The sequence below is a fragment of the Podarcis muralis genome, chromosome 12 (assembly GCF_964188315.1).
Source record: "Podarcis muralis chromosome 12, rPodMur119.hap1.1, whole genome shotgun sequence".
NCBI lineage: Eukaryota > Metazoa > Chordata > Lepidosauria > Squamata > Lacertidae > Podarcis > Podarcis muralis.
This window is the reverse complement of record NC_135666.1, coordinates 14,622,345-14,640,563: the sequence shown is the minus strand read 5'-3', so window position 1 is coordinate 14,640,563 and position 18,219 is coordinate 14,622,345. Positions and strand designations below refer to the sequence as shown.

The 18,219-nt window shown below is 42.6% G+C and overlaps 1 protein-coding gene across 2 annotated transcripts in view; it reads left to right on the top strand.

Moving 5' to 3' along the window:
• The window catches only part of PTPRN2 (protein tyrosine phosphatase receptor type N2), a 647,226-nt gene that overhangs the window by 108,224 nt on the left and 520,783 nt on the right, over positions 1–18,219 (top strand). The window lies entirely within an intron of this gene.

Here is an 18,219-nt window from a genome sequence, read left to right as displayed (position 1 = left end):
CGTGTTTCATTTTCGGCCATTTGGGCGTATGTTTTATCCGATAATAAGATATTCAGCTTTATTGCAATTACAATTTCCATTTTTCTTCCCTGTTTCATAGTCATTGATTACTTCCAAATTACACCTGTGATCAAAGCAGAGATCAAAGAGGTGTTAGGTTCTGTGTCAATAAATTAAAGTAAAAAATAATAATACAAAAACATCACTATTAATACAGAAGACCCAGGTAGGCTACTCTTAGAGGCTGCAGATATAATATGAGGCTGGTTCTGCCTGCTGTTTATAGAAAGCTTTTTATTAAAGGATTTTCACCTTGTTGTGCGAAATGTTTCATTTCCATCCAAACATTTGGGGAACCGACTGTTTCTCTGTATGCTTTATCTCTTTGTTCTTCTTCACATTATAGCGCTGTATCTGATATATCCTGCAGTATTACAATCAATGTGGAGATGCAAAAATTGCTTGATTTCTTCCATCCCTCTTGTTCTCTTCTTCCCCTTTGTGCATTCTTTCATTATTCTCCTTGGGAGTGTCACAGTCCCCCCCTTTTCTGTACAGCAAGGCAGCTCTCACTTTTAAAAACCTGCTACTGGAAAATGCATTTGCCTTCCATCCATGCTACTCCTTCATCAAACCTGTCATCCACATTCACTTTCATCTTTGCATCTTACCTCAGGTGCTATCCTGAATACATAATATGTCTCTGCAACATGGGCGGGGCAGCTTGAAACTGGCACTACTGTCAGGAATAGGTAAGGACCCATGTGAGGATGGATAGCCCAGGGGCACAGCTCTGTATATAGTCCCTATAAACAGGCCATTCAAGCAGAATCCGTTGGCCAGCCATGTAAGAAGGGACTCACAGAGCCAATTTGGAAAGAATGGGAAACCCTGGGCTCCTCCTGTGTGTTCCTGCATTGACCTTGCATGCTCTCCTTGCCATTCCGGGGTCATCTGGAGTACATTGTCAGCAGTATGCTGATGGCACACAGCTCTGCTTCTTCTTTACAGGCGTGGCAGTGGTTGCGCTGGACTTGTCTTGCCTTGGTAGTGGACCGGGGCAAGATGGTTTGAGCATATAATGCCAATCGTGGCCCGACTGCACTGGCTGCAAGTTAGTTTCCAGGCCCAAATCTAAGTGCTGGTTTTTGATCAATAAAGCCTAAAATGAGTCAGGACTGTAATACCTCAAGGACTGCCTGACCTGGATCCTGCAGTCGTCATCCCGAGGCCCTTCTTTGCGTAACTCCTCGGTGAGAGGTCCAGAGGGTGGCAACATAAGATAGGGCCTTTTCAGTGGTGGCTCCCCATTTGTGGAATGTTCTCCCCAGGGAGGCTCACCTGGAACCTTTGCTACATTTACGCTCCAGACAGAAACATTCCTCTTCTCCCAGGCCTTTGGCTAATTATACCACCTATGGTCTTTTGAACGCTGTATGTGGGGGTTATTGTTCTTAGTATATTAGTTTTACTGGCTCTTTCATGATATCATTGTCGGAACCATGGGATGGAAAGCCAGCTGGCTTGGCCCTAGCCAGAATGTCTCCCTTCTCAGCCTTGCCGCTGCGGAGATCCATCAGCCATCCACCTCTGACGTGTGTCCACGACTCATGCTGCCGTGCATGCAAGAGCACACATTACTCAGCAGCGTAAACACACAACAGATCAGGCTCGAGGCGTGGATACTATACTAAACTACGCATTTATTATACATAAATCAGGACAAAGAAAAACATGGCCTCTCTCCTTGTCGTTCTTCTCAGAGAAGAAGAAGAAGAGTTTGGATTTGATATCCCGCCTTTCACTCCCCTTCAGGAGTCTCAAAGCAGCTAACATTCTCCTTTCCCTTCCTCCCCAACAAACAAACACTCTGTGAGGTGAGTGGGGCTGAGAGACTTCAAAGAAGTGTGACTGGCCCAAGTTCACGCAGCAGCTGCATGTGGAGGAGCGGAGACGCAAACCCGGTTCCCCAGATTACGTGACTACCGCTCTTAACCACTACACCACAAAACAAAAGCAATACATGTTCCGCTCATGGGACTCCAGCAATCTGTTCTGGAATGTAAACAGACATGTGACATGTAACAATCCCACATATGTGCAGCAAGGGTGGAAAGGAATTCCCATCAATCATGTACAAGTGTTTGCTCTGCTTTTGAGCAGGGTGGGGCCAGTTCAGATCTTACTTTTCGTTCTTTAAGTTCTTTCATTCTGACTGTTTTTTATTTTTAAGAACCACTCTTCTAGCAAGAGTTACTCAGTTCATGGTATTTCACTCTTTGTGCCTTTTCTTTCTTTCAAAAACACAACTAAGGAAATTTGCACAATTTGTTCTATTCATGCTGTTAATGGGAAAGATTAAAGAGATATTCAGGATATTTATTGCTGGAAATTCTGGCTTCTGAGATTTCACCAAACACTGTGCACGCTCTTTCAAATACTTTTGCAGCCCCATGTACCCAAATACCTCACTAAAAATTAAAGCAGAGAAAGACTGACACTCCATCTGATGCAATCACTGCCTAAGAACAGCCCTGCCTAAGATGCAAGGAAGATGCCCTTTCAAGGATCCTTATATGTGTGCCTATTTTCCTGTTTGGTGAGCAGCTAGACAAGGTGAAAATGGATCGTCCTCAAGTATAGCATGAAAATAATAATGATCTATGTTGCTGTTGTGATGGGATGAAGGAGGGGTTGTGTGTTTTTTAAAATTCCCTTGTCCATTTAAAAAGAGCTCTAGAACTCTTTGCTTGGCCATAGTAGATGATCACAACATTTGCAGTCTTATTTAACTGGCTGAAGATCTTCTTCTGCATTTTGAGGTATGTGCTCTCAGGCTTGCTTCATGTATGCTTCAGCTAACAGCAGAAAACTAGTGTTGTCCTGGGATCTGTGTCCAAGAGGGAGACCATGACAGGCACTGTGGTGCATTTTATGTGACATGTGTTACTAGCATAGCTTTGGCTATTATTTTAGGTTTTCTGCAGAATATGAGAAATGCTTTTCAAATCTGCAGTGGAGTTGGGGTCATGAATCATTGAAAGAGGCTCATTCTACCAGACATACAGTTGGTTGGAAGTCAAGATATTTGAGAAGGCATTTTCTATGGCAATGCCCAGTATACCCTTTCCCCAGACCTCTTTAATACACTTTAGGCTCTATTTTAAGACCGTGCAGTTTTAGCAGGCCTTTGCCCTATTTGCCTGCTGATGTGTTATCCTCCTTTATTTATTTATTTATTTGGTCTGCTTGTTTTACCTGCTGTGTTCTACCGTGCTTTTTGTTATGCTTCTACTGCCTTAATATTTGTTTGTTTTCTGAATTTTTAAATTTTTTTATTTAGGTAATTTAAATTTTTTAGTAGCTGGGAGCTACCCACTGTTGTTTACTTGCAAAAGCAGAGAGAGCATGTGATTCAATTCCTAACTGCATCAAAAGCAATGAAGTCTGCAGGTGAAGAAGTTTCGAATCACATGTAGTAAAATAATGCAACTTAAATTAATACATATTTGCAACACTAGATGGTAGGAAAGGATCAGTAAGATTGCCCTGGAAGATATCCTTTGCAGTAAAAGTAATTAATATAGGATCTACTTTAAATATGTGTGCAGGAAATCTTGAACTTAAGCAATACTCAAATACTATATTCAGTTTAAGATGGCACAGAGAAATAACCTCAAACCATGTTCCAGCACAGTAGAAGATACAGACACTACATCTTCCATGTGCATTTCTTTCTTATGGAACTTTATGGAAGATATCTTTTCATTCAAAAAGGCTTGTGGCTGTTACAGTAAAGGTAAAGGGACCCCTGACCATTAGATCCAGTCGCAGACAACTCTGGGGTTGTGGCGCTCATCTCGCTTTATTGGCCGAGGGAGCTGGCGTACAGCTTCCGGGTCATGTGGCCAGCATGACTAAGCCGCTTCTGGCGAACCAGAGCAGCACATGGAAACACCGTTTACCTTCCCACCGGAGCAGTACCTATTTATCTACTTGCCCTTTGACGTGCTTTCGAACTGCTAGGTTGGCAGGAGCAGGGACTGAGCAACGGGAGCTCACCCTGTTGCGGGGATTCGAACCGCCAGCCTTCTGATCGGCAAGCCCCTGGCTCTATGGTTTAGACCACAGTGCCACCCGCGTCCCTTACAGGCTGTTGCAGTGGATCTTATTAAATCTACTGATTTCTATTATAGAACGTATATTTAAGTTCTAGGGTGTCTAGTGGCTGGGGGACCCAGTCAGATGGGCAGGATACAAATAATAAAATTATTATTAATTATTATTATTTACTTATTTAAATCATTTCAGTGTGCAGGCTGTCAATTTACCTGTTCGTAAATTGACAACAGTAGTTTGCCTGATAATTTTCAATACAAGAGCTGGAAAAGGAACTAACAGCCAATCACTTCCACTGATTATTCTGAGTATTTATTCTTGTTGAACTTTCAAATACTGGACTACAAAGCATTTCCTTCTTTTGTGCAAATCGACGTTTAGTAGACTAAATTACTGTGAGGTTTGCTTAACTGCCACCCAGCTCCATGTTTGCTGTGCGTTTTATCACAAGGATCATCAGGAATCCAATTTTGTGAGTAAGCGAGCAAGTCAATATATTCCATAAAGCAGAAGATACTGAACTCAAGTAAGAGACAGATAGAAAGTAAGCAGCAATCGATCTCAATAGCTAGTTTGTTGTCATGTGCACTTACGGATTTGTGTTTTGTTCCTCTGATTGTATCTGCTGTTTTAAATTCAAAGCATTATCACGCCGCGATTTACATTCTTACTATAACCATTGGTAAATAAAATGTGTGTTGTTGTTTTTCAACTCAAAGTAAAGTAATGGTTATTTTAGAGCCTTAGAGATACAAACCCTAAAGGATATAATTAGACTAGTTGATCAAATGTCTCCTCAAACATCCTCAGAACAATTGTGTTGCTGGAAGAGCCTTATCTTCATGTCACATTTTCAAGTACTTCCCCAAGAAATTCAGTGTTTTATCTGTGGCCAAAAAGTTGTATTTACCATGCTGAGGCAAACAATAACTTTTTCGTTGCCCTAATAGGACAGATGCTAGTTCTCATCCTATTCAGGTTTCAAACCTGAAATGAAAAACTGATGTGATGAAGCTATTGTGCGAATAACTGGTTCTGAGTAAGGCTTCCATTGTGATTTCTGAAGTGTATCTGTCAACTCCATGCCAGTCTTAGATAGCAGAAGGTGTGGAACTGGGTAAGAAGGAGAACGTAGGAGTTATTATGGGATGATGAATGATAAGAACTGGAGGATATTCATAATTATGTTATTTCAGTCTAAATATGTCTAGATTCTCAAAATATGTGAATTTTGGAGAGAGAGAAACACTTTCTAGACAGTGCAAACTATTCCGGAATCTCATGCATTCCACTCCTATGACTCACTACACCTTTGTCTCATCTCTGTTCACAATCCCTCCGCCCAAAATATTAACTTCCCATGACATTCAGGCCACATGAAATTCCTTCATGGTGGTAGACATAGCAGAAACTCTTGGTCATTGTTATCTTGCTCTATTTTCTGCCCTTATTCCCTACAGCTGTATTCCCACCAGTGACCTCTGTCCTCTAACCTCACCCTGCCCAACAGCCCGCTCTCTTAAATTAGCATCTCTGGCCTCCTTTGTTGCCCATTATGGTTGGAATTCACTCCTAGAACACTTTTTGTGATGCCACTCTTCTTTAAAACACTCTTCCTTGAAAATTGTTCTTCAGTTCATTTTGGCTGAACCACTTATAGGCCGCATTGATATGCATGCTAAACCATGGTCTAGCACTAAATACATGAGATGGAATGGGTCTGGGGGTTGCAGGCTCCCTGCTTCCCTTCTGCAGTACTCACTGAAGAATGGTTTGGCATGCATAGCCATATGTTGCCTTTGTGGCAAGGATGCTAATGAAGAAGCCTTTGAATCTGCCCTTGAAGAAGGTGACGATTGCTTCAACTTTGCTGCTTTTATGGATTTGTGAATGAAGGTATGGTAGCAACACAGCAGCATAATAAATAAATAAAAATACTGACATTGAATCAAGTTCTTTTTTAAAAAATCTCTCTGGCTTTTATTTCGGATAGAATTGCATTGCATCTGTCAAGCAGTTTTGTCATTTTGTTGCTCAAATATGAACATTATATATTTGTGGCTATTTTTAATACAATTTGGGGAAGGGGTCAATGAAAGCTACTCATTACTGACCACCATCATGGCTAATAATCTTACTAGGATCATAGGCTGTTATTAAAAAAATCTTTGAGATGGTAGCAACCACCTGTTGTACTCTGTTAACAATGACTTTATGCTTTAATGCATCTGTTGTTAGAAGAGCTCAGTGGTTGAGGGGAGGGATAAAGGTAAAGGTACCCCTGACTATTAGGTCCAGTCGCAGACGACTCTGGGGTTGTGGCGCTCTTCTTGCTCTGTAGGCCGATGGAGCTGGCGTTTGTCCGCAGACAGATTCCGGGTCGTGTGGCCAGCATGACTAAGCTGCTTCTGGCAAACCAGAGCAGCACACGGAAACACCATTTACCTTCCCGCCGGAGCGGTACCTATTTATCTACTTGCACTTTGATGTGCTTTCGAACTGCTAGGTTGGCAGGAGCAGGGACCGAGATAAATAAAGAGAGGCAGAAAGGAATATGTTGAGAATGTGGCTGGAGGTTATGGATAAAGCTTTCTTAAAGAATCATTAAAATCTATTTCTCATGGATAAAGGGGTAGATACAAAACCACCCCATTTTAAGGCCTGCATAATTAGAAGGAACTGTTCTGACAGATAAAGGTGGGGCATGGAGTATTGATTTATACCACCAATGTTGCCTTAACAGAGACATGATCAATCACTGATCAGTGTCAGACAGCAGCCTAAATGAGGGGGTGGGGTGGGGTGGTAATTGTGTCTAATATACAAAGGACAGACCATGTTTCAGCCTATATGAAAAATTTTAATTTGTTGGAAGCTGTCCAGAGTGGCTGGGGTAACCCGGTCAGATGGGCGGCATATAAATTACTATTATTTTATATATAAGTGAAAAGGTAAAGGTACCCCTGCCCGTACGGGCCAGTCGTGACCGACTCTGGGGTTGCGTGCTCATCTCGCTTAAGAGGCCAGGAGCCAGCGCTGTCCGAAGACACTTCTGGGTCACGTGGCCAGTGTGACAAAGCTGCTCTGGTGAGCCAGCACCAGCGCAGCGCACGGAAACGCCGTTTACCTTCCCGCTATAAAGCGGTACCTATTTATCTACTTGCACTTAGGGGTGCTTTTGAACTGCTAGGTGGGCAGGAGCTGGGACCGAACGACGGGAGCTCACCCCGCCGCGGGGATTCGAACCACCGACCATACGATCGGCAAGTCCTAGGCACTGAGGTTTTACCCACAGCGCCACCCGCATCCCGCATATAAGTGAAATCTGTAAATAATTCCCCCCCTTGCATTATTTACGGATTTTGCACTGTGTGTGCTGTATCTCTTCAGTGATGCTCCCAAAAATTATTTTGGTGCATTGTGGACCATTTCCAATCAATTTCAGTCCTCTTGAGCACAAGTTGTTGGATAAAAAGTGCCCCAGGGTAGATATTATATATTTTTGACTAGTTTTGAATAATTAAAGTGTCTGGGTTCTTTTGTTTGTGTTTTTGGTGAATTCTACTCATTGCTGATGGTCAAACATGGCTGATAATTTTATTGGGGTCATAGGCTATCCAAAAAAAGGCTACCTCATTTATCCATCCCAGATGGTACTGACTATCCCTTCTGGCCCATAGACTAAAAACTATATCTAAATTAACAGCCTAACAGTGGTATTGGGGCCAAAGGTGAAATAGTTCAGTTGGTGTATGTTAAAATTCCAGTTGAAACCTTAGTGCCTTGTAATTGTTTATGTCCTACTGCTTAAAAATGGCTTTTGTTCTCTTAATATATACACCAGTCTTTCAACCAATGTTATTGTATTCTTTCCCTGTCCTTCATCTTACATTCCTGATTCAATTTGAATTTTCCTCTTGTCCTCCTGCCCTCTCTAGAACCCTCTCAATATTGCGTTATCAGCATGACAATCTGATGCCTCAGGTTGGTTGCGCCAGATTCTATAGCTGCATAAGTAGGATTGCGGATAGCAATATCACATGCATGGTAAAATGATATAATAACTTGAAGGAGGTCTTTTCAAAGCGTCTTTGCACTACTGAAGAGATGGCTATTGCTGCTGAATCAAAAGCTGGAATTCACATAGCTCCGGGGCACAATTGCTTTATTTGAGCAAAATTGGCGTGCTTATTGTTACAAGAATCAATAGAAGTAGAAGAAGGGGAAGAAATGGGGAAGAGAGAGAGAGAGAGATAAGATGTGTGTTTGTGTGCATTTGTTTGTAGCAGTAGGAAGGAAAGGAGGTGCATTCTTTGAATATTTATTACATCTTTTGTGTTGTTGCACAGTCCCAACAGGTGGAGGCTAAGAGTCGCATTGGCAGTGGCATTCTAATTCTCCAAGGGCATGGCCCACAATGATCTGTTCTCACCTTTGCCTTCCAGTGGGGCTTGTGGGGTGGCTGATTATAAGCTCTGTAGAGAGGTGGCCTTTACCATAAACCAGAAGAATAAAATTACGGTAGCCCGAATAACGTATTTCTACTACCCTTGTCTCTTATGCACGGAAAATGGAGTGCAAGCAAAAGCCAACGTGGCCAAAGGAACCTCTGAGGTGCCCTACCCCTATAGTGGTAGTCTTTGATTTCTTAAAATGAAGTCCAATATGCATTTATATTTTGCGAGTATCTTTTATCTTCAGTCATGTACTGTGTGCCCGAGGGCATTTTTGCTTGTGACGTTAAAATCACATGGAGTACCTCTTGTGCATATACACACCCCTATGTATTTATATACACAAATGTTGCTAATCAGGGGTGTGAAAGAAGAGAGACATTCTCAAATAAACGTGCTAGCAACTTTATGCAGTATTTGTATTATAGGAAAAAGGTACTTATGTAACATGTGTGTTGCCCTGTAAATTTCAGGGATCATTATAGTCACATTTCCCAGGTTCACCCAATAGTTCTTCAATGATGGGCATAGATATAAATCTCATAGATTTTTCTAAACAGGACATTGTATTTCTGATGGTGGGTTTGAGCTATTGGATTCTGTGGCTACAGCTTTCTGTTTCTTGCACAAACTTCATGTGCTTACTAAGTATTATACAAAGAGATCGTGACAATTTTCTTTTTTGACTGTTGTGGAAAGTACACCTCAATTCTTGTCGTGTATTGATAATTTGGAGGGCTAACACAATCTTAAGTGCTTTGATTATTAGTTGAAGACTGCAGCCAGGGTGTAAGATGGTACTGGTTCTGGTACATCCTCCTTAAATATAAGAACATTTTAATTTTATAAAACATATTAAATTGGGTAGGTATCATGTTCCTCGTTTAAGAAAAACGAAGTTGAAAGGAAAAAGTGTCGACAAAGGCTTCAGATTTAATTACAGTCAACTCAATATATGCATACAGCTTCTACCTACTGAAGGAAAGTACTGATTCACTTAAAGGTAAAGGAACCCTTGATCATTAGGTCCAGTCATGACCGACTCTGGGGTTGCAGTGCTCATCTCGCTTTATTGGCCGAGGGAGCCGCCGTACAGCTTCTGGATCATGTGGCCAGCATGACTAAGCCGCTTCTGGCAAACCAGAGCAGTGCTGGGAAATGCTGTTTACCTTCCCGCCGGAGCAGTACCTATTTATCTACTTGCAATTTGACGTGCTTTCAAACTGCTAGGTTGGCAGGAGCAGGGACCGAGCAATGGGAGCTCACCCTGTCGCAGGGATTTGAACTACCGACCTTCTGATCCGCAAGTCCTAGGCTCTGTGGTTTAACCCACAGCGCCACCCGCATCCCACTGATTCACTTAGTGCATAGCTAAACTATGGAATTTGATCCCACAAGAGGCAGTAAGGTGGTTTTCAAAGGGGGTTAGACAAAATCATGGAGGATAAAGGCTGCTAGTCATTATGGATATGTTGTACCTCCACTCTATTCAGAGGTAGTACGCCTCTGAATAATAGTTTCTGGAAACCACAGGAGGAGAGAGTGCTGTTATACTCAGTGCTTGCTCGCAGGCTTCCTCTAGACATCTGGTTGGCCATTGTGAGAACATGATGCTGGACTAGATGGGCTATTTCCCTGATCCAGCAGGCTCCTTTTATGTTCTTTCTGCACATACATTATGAGACTTGCATGTTCAAACATTTAACTGAGAGGTGAACCTTCTCAGTTAAAATGGATTGTGACTCAGAGGAAAGGCTGTATAATATGTCCAGCTTGTCACAAACAGTTGTAGCAGAGAAATTTTTTGATCCTATTTCCCACCTGCAAGGTTAACTGCAATGCCAGTCAGCCTGTTGTCTTCAGCTGAGGACAATGTTTAAACTATATTTTGTGACATAAGCTGTACTAATCTTTGCTGCCTTAAACGTATGGGCTCCAGGACAATTATGCAACTAAAACCTTGCACATAGAAAGCGTGTTGTATCTTGCAACTGGTTGTCCGCTTTCCAAAACTCAGCAAAACGAAACAAAATGGCCGCTTATTAATTTGTGAAACTTGCTCTTTTTAAATGATAGATAAGAAAAGGCAGGATTAAAAGTACAATCCTGTGCCATAAAGATTTTCTTTTCTTTTGTGAATTTTTGATCCTTTTATTTCTAACGCTAAAGACGTAAAAAAACAACAACCCACCCCATTAAAATAAACCCGATCTGATTGTGTTTAGTGAGAGAAAAGAGAACATACCGGATACGTTTCAAAATTCCATCTCATTGCCAGCACTTCATCCCAGCAGTTCAAATGTTTTTGTGTATGTTGCAGTGAAACGGGGCGAACCTTACTATACACTGCTTGAGGCTGAGGTTGTAAAATACGATGTTTTTGTCAGGTCACTGCCAGTTTAATTGGACAGAACTGCCTCACATCTTTCTCCAGGAGTTGAACTTTTCAAGCAGAATGATGGTTAGTGACACTGGAACATAGTTTGCAGCTTGATGAAAGAAATCCCACAACACAACCCCCGACAACAAGAGAACTTAACAGGCATTACTTTAATCAGGATGCAGCATTTAACCAGTTCATCGCCAGAAGAAAAAAAATGGGCTGAAGAACAAATGCATATGTATTTGTTTAAAAGAAACCAATTACATTTACGGTACCCAAAAGATTGCCCAATCTGATAGTGGTTGGACGTTTTAATATTTTCCTATTTGAACAATAAGATAAGTTTGTGTGACCCTCTCTAAGCTTGCATGCTTTTCTTTGCACAAATCCTAATAAATCTACTTATGCTTTTCTCTTAAGCTCTTGTCTTTTCTCTCTGTTTTTACCTCCCATTCCCCCCTTTCTCTGTTCATCCATGTTAGCATCTTATGAAATCATTTCCTTTCTTTCTGCCAGTTGCCTGCCTAACCCAATTGCCCTCCTACTTTCCTCAGTTTCTCCTCTCTCCATTTCCTCTCTGGTGATGATGATGATGATAATGGCCACTTTACCGGGCTTAAAAAGTGAGCGGCGGTTGCAGCCTGCCATGGTGCCTCCGGAATGCCTCGCTGCTCCGCACCATTTTCTGGCCATTGCCGCGCCCCCTCGTCTGCCGCAGAGGCTCACTGGTTCCTGCCTGGCCCTTCAATTCAAACTAGCCTATCTACGGTGGCCTGGGGCTGCAGCTTGGGGAGCAGACCTGGAGGAAGCAGGCTTCACTCAGGTCCGCTCTCCAACCATTTATGCTGGCCGGTGCTGCACTCAGCAGCCTTGATGACATTCATATGTTTCGTCTTTCTCTCCATGCTCCTGATCATATTCATCTTCCCCATTTCCCCCTCTCGCTGCCCTATGAATGCATCTGTGGCTACCGTTTCTTTCTGCCTCTCATACTTATTTATGTCCAGCCAGGCAAGTTTTCCCCCTTTCTGTACTGTCTGTTTTTTCTTTCTCCCCTTATCTTTACGTTTTATCACAATTCTATTCATCCTTATTTCCTTTCCCCTGCTCACATTTTGCCCATTATGATTTTTCTTTTTGATTCCTGCATACTCCATTTTTCCTTTCCTCTCAGCTACTTGACCCTATCCTTGGAGTTTCTTATTTGCACTAATGAGTCCCATGCAGCCAAACAAGTCCAACAGAAATGAAAGGAGCTCGTGCAGCAGAGGCCACAGCACCGTGGCAGAGCAGAGATTTTGCATGCAAAAAGGTCAGGGCCGGCCCTACCATTAGGCAGAGTGTGGGAGCCACCTTAGGCAACATGAAAGGGGAGTATAAATTGTTAGCTATTTAATTTGCAATTATTGTGTTTTACTAGGATTGGGGTTGTTGTTTTTTTGCCACAGGTGCTAAAATCACTCGGCAGACCTTTGGTTCTTTGCACCTTTACTTGGGGGTGGGCATTGCTGTCCCACCTCAGGCAGCAGAATGGCATGGGTGGGTTGGCCCAGTAGAAGTTCTATGTTAACTCTCTAGCAACTACAGGCAGAGCTTCTGTCTGAAACCTTGGACCAATGGACCAGCTAGATGGACTCAGCATAAGGTACAGTACTAAGTGGATTGCGCCCAATCTAAAGTGGAGCTAAAAATCGTTATCATGGTGTGATTTCAAAACCGATTTTGGCCAATACATTGAAAAATCGCACAGTGCTAAAACAGACCATAAAATTTGTGTTGTTACCATGCAAAACTGACAAAAAATTAGTTGGGGGGAGGCAAGGGATGGGGCCGCAGACCCCATGGCTGTGTTCTGTGGACCCCCAGGGGTCCCTGGACCCCTAATTTGGAACCACTGTCCTAAAGTATATAATTTGCTACATTGACTGTTTAGACACAGGAAATAAAACACACAGGGGGAGGAAGAATTCAGTTTGTTTTGAACGTTTCGAAACCCATGATGATGAAAACCCAAAACATTATTTGGTAGGGGGGGAAATACAATAATTGCATTGGAAGAAAAACTGGTGGAAATTTACACTTTCTCCTGACCTCTTTTTAGAAGAAACAAAAAAATTTCCTTCCAGTAGCACCTTAAAGACCAACTAAGTTAGTTCTTGGTATGAGCTTTCGTGTGCATGCACACTTCTTTTTAGAAGGGCTTTGATAGGGGACATTTAGAACTCAAATTCTGCCTTGTGTCCTCTTGGCCATGAATTTGTCAATAACCAAACCAGACTTTGTCACAAATGTCTTACATAATATTGATAAATAGATTTTTCTGGTGGTTATTCGCATAGCTGTGGTTTTGAGCAACAAAATTACAACCTGGGATAGTTTTTCAATGGATTTGTTCTACTGAGACAATCATTTCAGTTCTTGAACACGCATTGGAAGTGGGGAAACTAGCTGTGCCAAAGGGTACTCATATTTTGTGGCTGTGAGAAATGAGGTAAAATGTCTAAGGATACTGAGCTCAAAGTATCATTTGTATGAAAACATCAGCATGGTAGAAAACATTTCCTTCAGTTTGAGCAGGAACAATAGGAAATGCAGCTTTTTGGAAATCATTATCAGTTGAAACCACCTTGAACAAATAATAATAGAAATGTGTGCATTGTAAACACATAAAATTCAATCCTATGATAGATCCTACTCATCATTAACATTGACTGTCCATCAGCACGAAAGCACATCAAACAGAGGATAACTAATTCTGCAGGTGCTGAATGCTTGCCAAGGTTAACTCTTACAGAGAGACAAGTTAATAAGGTCTCTCCCAGAGCTCTGCTAGAGTGGGGTAGCTACTTGGTATTGAAGGAAAACACAGAAAGCTTATGTCAGCTCTTGTGTGTTGTCAGTCACTACAAAAAAAGTCAATACTTGGACAGAAAGGCAGCTTTCGGACATGATGTTTGCTCCCTCCCCAGCATTGGAAAATAACACAAAGTGATGTTCTAGCAAAGCTATCCACTAATTTGTGGTGGTTGCTCAGACATGTTATTTTTTGCCTGTACGTAATGTAATAGCTGTTTGCCACCAGAATGTTTCTGCACACACAGAATTCACAAAGCTATTCCTTGAGATGCAATAAATCTTGCAAGGTTTAAAAAGGCACAGCTTCCCATCTACATCCCCAGCAGAAAACATGGAAGACGTACAGTGGTACCTCAGGTTAAGTACTTAATTCGTTCCGGAGGTCTGTTCTTAACCTGAAACTGTTCTTAACCTGAAGCACCACTTTAGCTAATGGGGCCTCCTGCTGCCGCCGGACCGCCGGAGCACGATTCGTATTCTCTTCCTGAAGCAAAGTTCTTAACCTGAAGCACTATTTCTGGGTTAGCGGAGTCTGTTACCTGAAGCGTCTCTAACCTGAAGCGTATGTAACCAGAGCTACAACTGTATGCTAATATTTTCATTTGCTTCCTACCATATTCTAAATATCAATGCCTCAAAACAGTGGCAGACCTTGGTGTCACAAATTTTAGTGGTGTCTTGTGTTATGCCAAAATCCAGTACATACCCATCCACCCACCTTTTAGCTTCCGTTGCGTATTATGGCTGCGGCAGAGTCTCAGAAGTGCTGCAGTCAGTACAACTGAACTGGTTGTGCTCCCCTAGATCTGCCTTTGCTCAAAACACGAAATGTTTTTCAGCCTGTTGGTTTCTTGCTTGTTGATTTCAACACTTGCCTTTGAGGGAGGGACTTCTTTATTAGCCTTTTCCTTGCCACAATATAGTGTCACCAGGGGTGCCAACTTGAATAAAATATTTGGGGGGGGGGTCATGTAAGCCCTACCCCACATAACTGATCACATGACACACCATTTGAATGGAAATCCTGATCAACTTTGGGAGGGTCTGGTCCCCTCAAATATTTTATAGGTGGGTGGGGCAAAGGGACCGGCCCCTTTTAGAGTTGGTAAAAGCAAGTGGGAGCGCTCCTCTGCGTGTCATCCTCTGCATGCTTTACATGCCCAGGAGCAGTATGGAGGGAGTCCGGGAGGGGGGTCTGCATTGGATTGAGTGAGAAAGGGAAAAGCAGGTGGGTAGGTAGAAACAGGGAGGGGGGCTTTGCTGGGTGGCATAGAAGCCCATAGGGGACATGAAATGAAAGGTGGCTCTGGTCAGCCTCTAGTCCATTGTTTCCAGTTGCAAGAATGTCCCCATTTTCATTTGAGGAATGTTGGAGGGAATGAAATGTTTGAGCATCAAACCTTCTTAGGCCTCTATACTACAAGGGCGACTATTACTTTGCATTCATGTTCAAGCAAGGGGCATTCCCCACCTGCCTTCAAATGTATAAGAAACAGAAGTCATATTTACTTGTCTAGGCATCATGAAATTTTAGTCAAGTGTTTTTTAGAGAGATTCTTTAAATCCTGTTTTGCTGCTCCCAGTTTAGATATTTTAAGATATCTTGAGTCACAAACATAAATAAATGTATAAATAAGTTAGTTCTTCAACTTTCTGGGTACTCCCCCCCCCCCAAACCCCTCTTCTCTACTCCCCTCTTGTCTAACAATTGTCCCCTGAATGTATCACTAATTTGTCTATGGCATCAAACTCCTTCTTGCAGAGTGTGAGAACGATGTTAAACAAGGTACACAAAGTCTTCCACTGAAGAGGCGTGGATTCCCATGCCTAGCTACAATTTTGGGAATGTTTTGTAGTGGGGAAAATAATGCTATTCTTTAAAAATATGAATTTTGAGTTTTGACATTGATTAATGTACCATCTCTCACTTCCTATATCTCATGAGGGATGAAGTGTTATTACTTGATAACCAGTCCAACGATATACACCATTCACAGCAAAGCTAAATTACGCACGAGGGAAAGGAATGATTAGCAATACACCCCCGTTTACACTTCACAGAATGTTCTGGATCCCAGAATACTACTTCTTTCAGCTCATTTACATGGCAGAGACTGATAGCTGTAGGTTTCTGAAAGCTGCAAATGAGCTTTCCCCCACACTAATAGTTTTTACTTGCCATAGATTATGCTTCCAAGGCCTAAAGATGCTTGCTGCATCCATCAATACAGCTTAATGAGAGTTCACATAATTCGCCTTGAGGGGACATTGTTTGTAAGGCACAAGTGCATGCCTGAAGTGCATAATTTATACATATTTAAGTTGTATGCACATATTTTCAGAACAATCTTAGACCTATGCCAAGCCATGTCCAATGCTAATACTGCTTGTATGAGGGAGCAGGTGACACTGTGGTCGAAACCAATTGGAAGGTCGGTGATCTAAATCTGTGCAACGGGGTGAGCTCCTGTTGTTCTGTCCCAGCTTCTGTCAACCTAGCAGTTCGAAAGAACACTAGTGTAAGTAGATAAATAGGTACCACTGCAAGGGGAAGGTAAATGGCATTTCCATGCACTCTGGCACTCATCACAGTGTCCCGTTGTGCCAGACGTGGTTTAGTCATGGCCCAAAAGGCTGTCTGCGGATAAACGCTGGCTCCCTTGGCCTGAAGCAAGATGAGTGCCACACCCCATAGTCTCCTTTGACTGGACTTAACCATTCAGGGGTCCTTTACCTTTAACGCTTCTATGCTGGCAGAATGCCCACTACATCCATTGAATATCCAGATGAGGAGTGAGGGGACAACTATCAAGAAAATATAGTAATTATTATTCTTATTCTTATTATTATTATTATTTGTACCCCACTCATCTGACTCGGTTGCAATAATGGCAGAAAAAGCAGCTATACCCCCAGAAACCTTGAGTACACTGCCAGTGACAACCAATGAAGGGCTGTGCTATCAACCCAGCCACACAGAGGGAGCCAATGAACTTATAATGATGGGAGCAACCCCCTCCCAGTATAAAAGAGGATGTCACACACACACCATCAGCCCTAGTGGCAAAGCATCCATCCAGGCACCAGTTAGAATTGCCGTATGTTCCTATCAATAATTTAGCCTAACACGAAACGGGGAGGAGGGAGAAGGTACAACAAACACAAATTCTGCCAAATCCTAAATTTCCCCCTTCACCACTGTAACCCCACTATAGCATTACCCCCATTAAAGTCACAGGATGAGGAGGAAGTGAGTCAAGTTCCCCAAGGATTTGACAGTTCCGCACTTACTTTCCTTCACAGTGTCCTTTGCTATTAAGGCATGAACTGGAACAAAGCTCAAACGTAATATGAACTTAGAACAAACTTTGAGCACATCCCCCTTTTCTAAATATAGTAGTACCATCAGTGTTGAAGCCAAACCACTGCTCCATCTTAACTAATGAAGAATGTAGGCCAACACGAACACTGACAGATGATGACTAAATGCCAATTCAGACTTGCAGCCCCAGGTGCAGGTTACCAAGAATTGCTTCCACATGGTGGCACCTCCATATGGGACCCATAATGTTTAAAAGCTGCTTACCAAGTGAATTGTTTCAAATGCGCAGAACCATTAGTCATCAGGAGTCTGATACAGCACTGAATGTTGCTGATGTTTAGCCAGACCTCTGCTTCGTTGAGGAAATAATGTGCAAGTGAAATTAGAGAGATGTGGGAAAAGATTAAACCAATCCACAATTATTCCAACTAGCCATGCTGTTTTCTTACCCCAAGGGCTTGCGCACACTTGCACATTCCCATGCCTGGGAAGCATGGCTCCTAGTGGTTTCCCACTTGTCCCGTGCTTTTGGGCGAGGGTCCAAGCAGTTTTGCCCTTGCCCTGCTGCTTTGACCAGGAAAACCACCTTTTCAACGATAAATCGGAGGTAACGTCAATCTAGAGAAAAGCCGATTGACATTTGCTCCGATTCAGCAGAAGAGATTGGTTTCCCCTGGGGAAAAGCGGCAAGGAAAAGGGCAAGTCTGCATGAGCCCTAAGAGATTAAAAAGCCTCCTTGATAGCTGGAAATAAGAAGAGGTACTTTGAGCAGCCACTCCAACTTGTTTCTCAGGTAACTTCGTTGAGTTCAGGGCTATCTCTAGGCTCATCCACAATTCATTTGTCCCGTGTCTAGAAAGCTTGGGTCCAAGAGGTTTTCCACTTGTCCCATGTGTGCTAGGCATGAGTCCAAGCAGTTTTCTGTTTGCCTACCGCTTTCCGTGGGAAGACCAATTCTTTACTGCTGAATCAGAGCAAACATCCATCCATGGAAAACCTGATGGATGTTTGCTCCGGTTCAGCGGTAAAGAGCAGACTTTCTAGGGGGCAGTAGTGGGACAAGCAGAAGTGTGGACAAGCCCAGG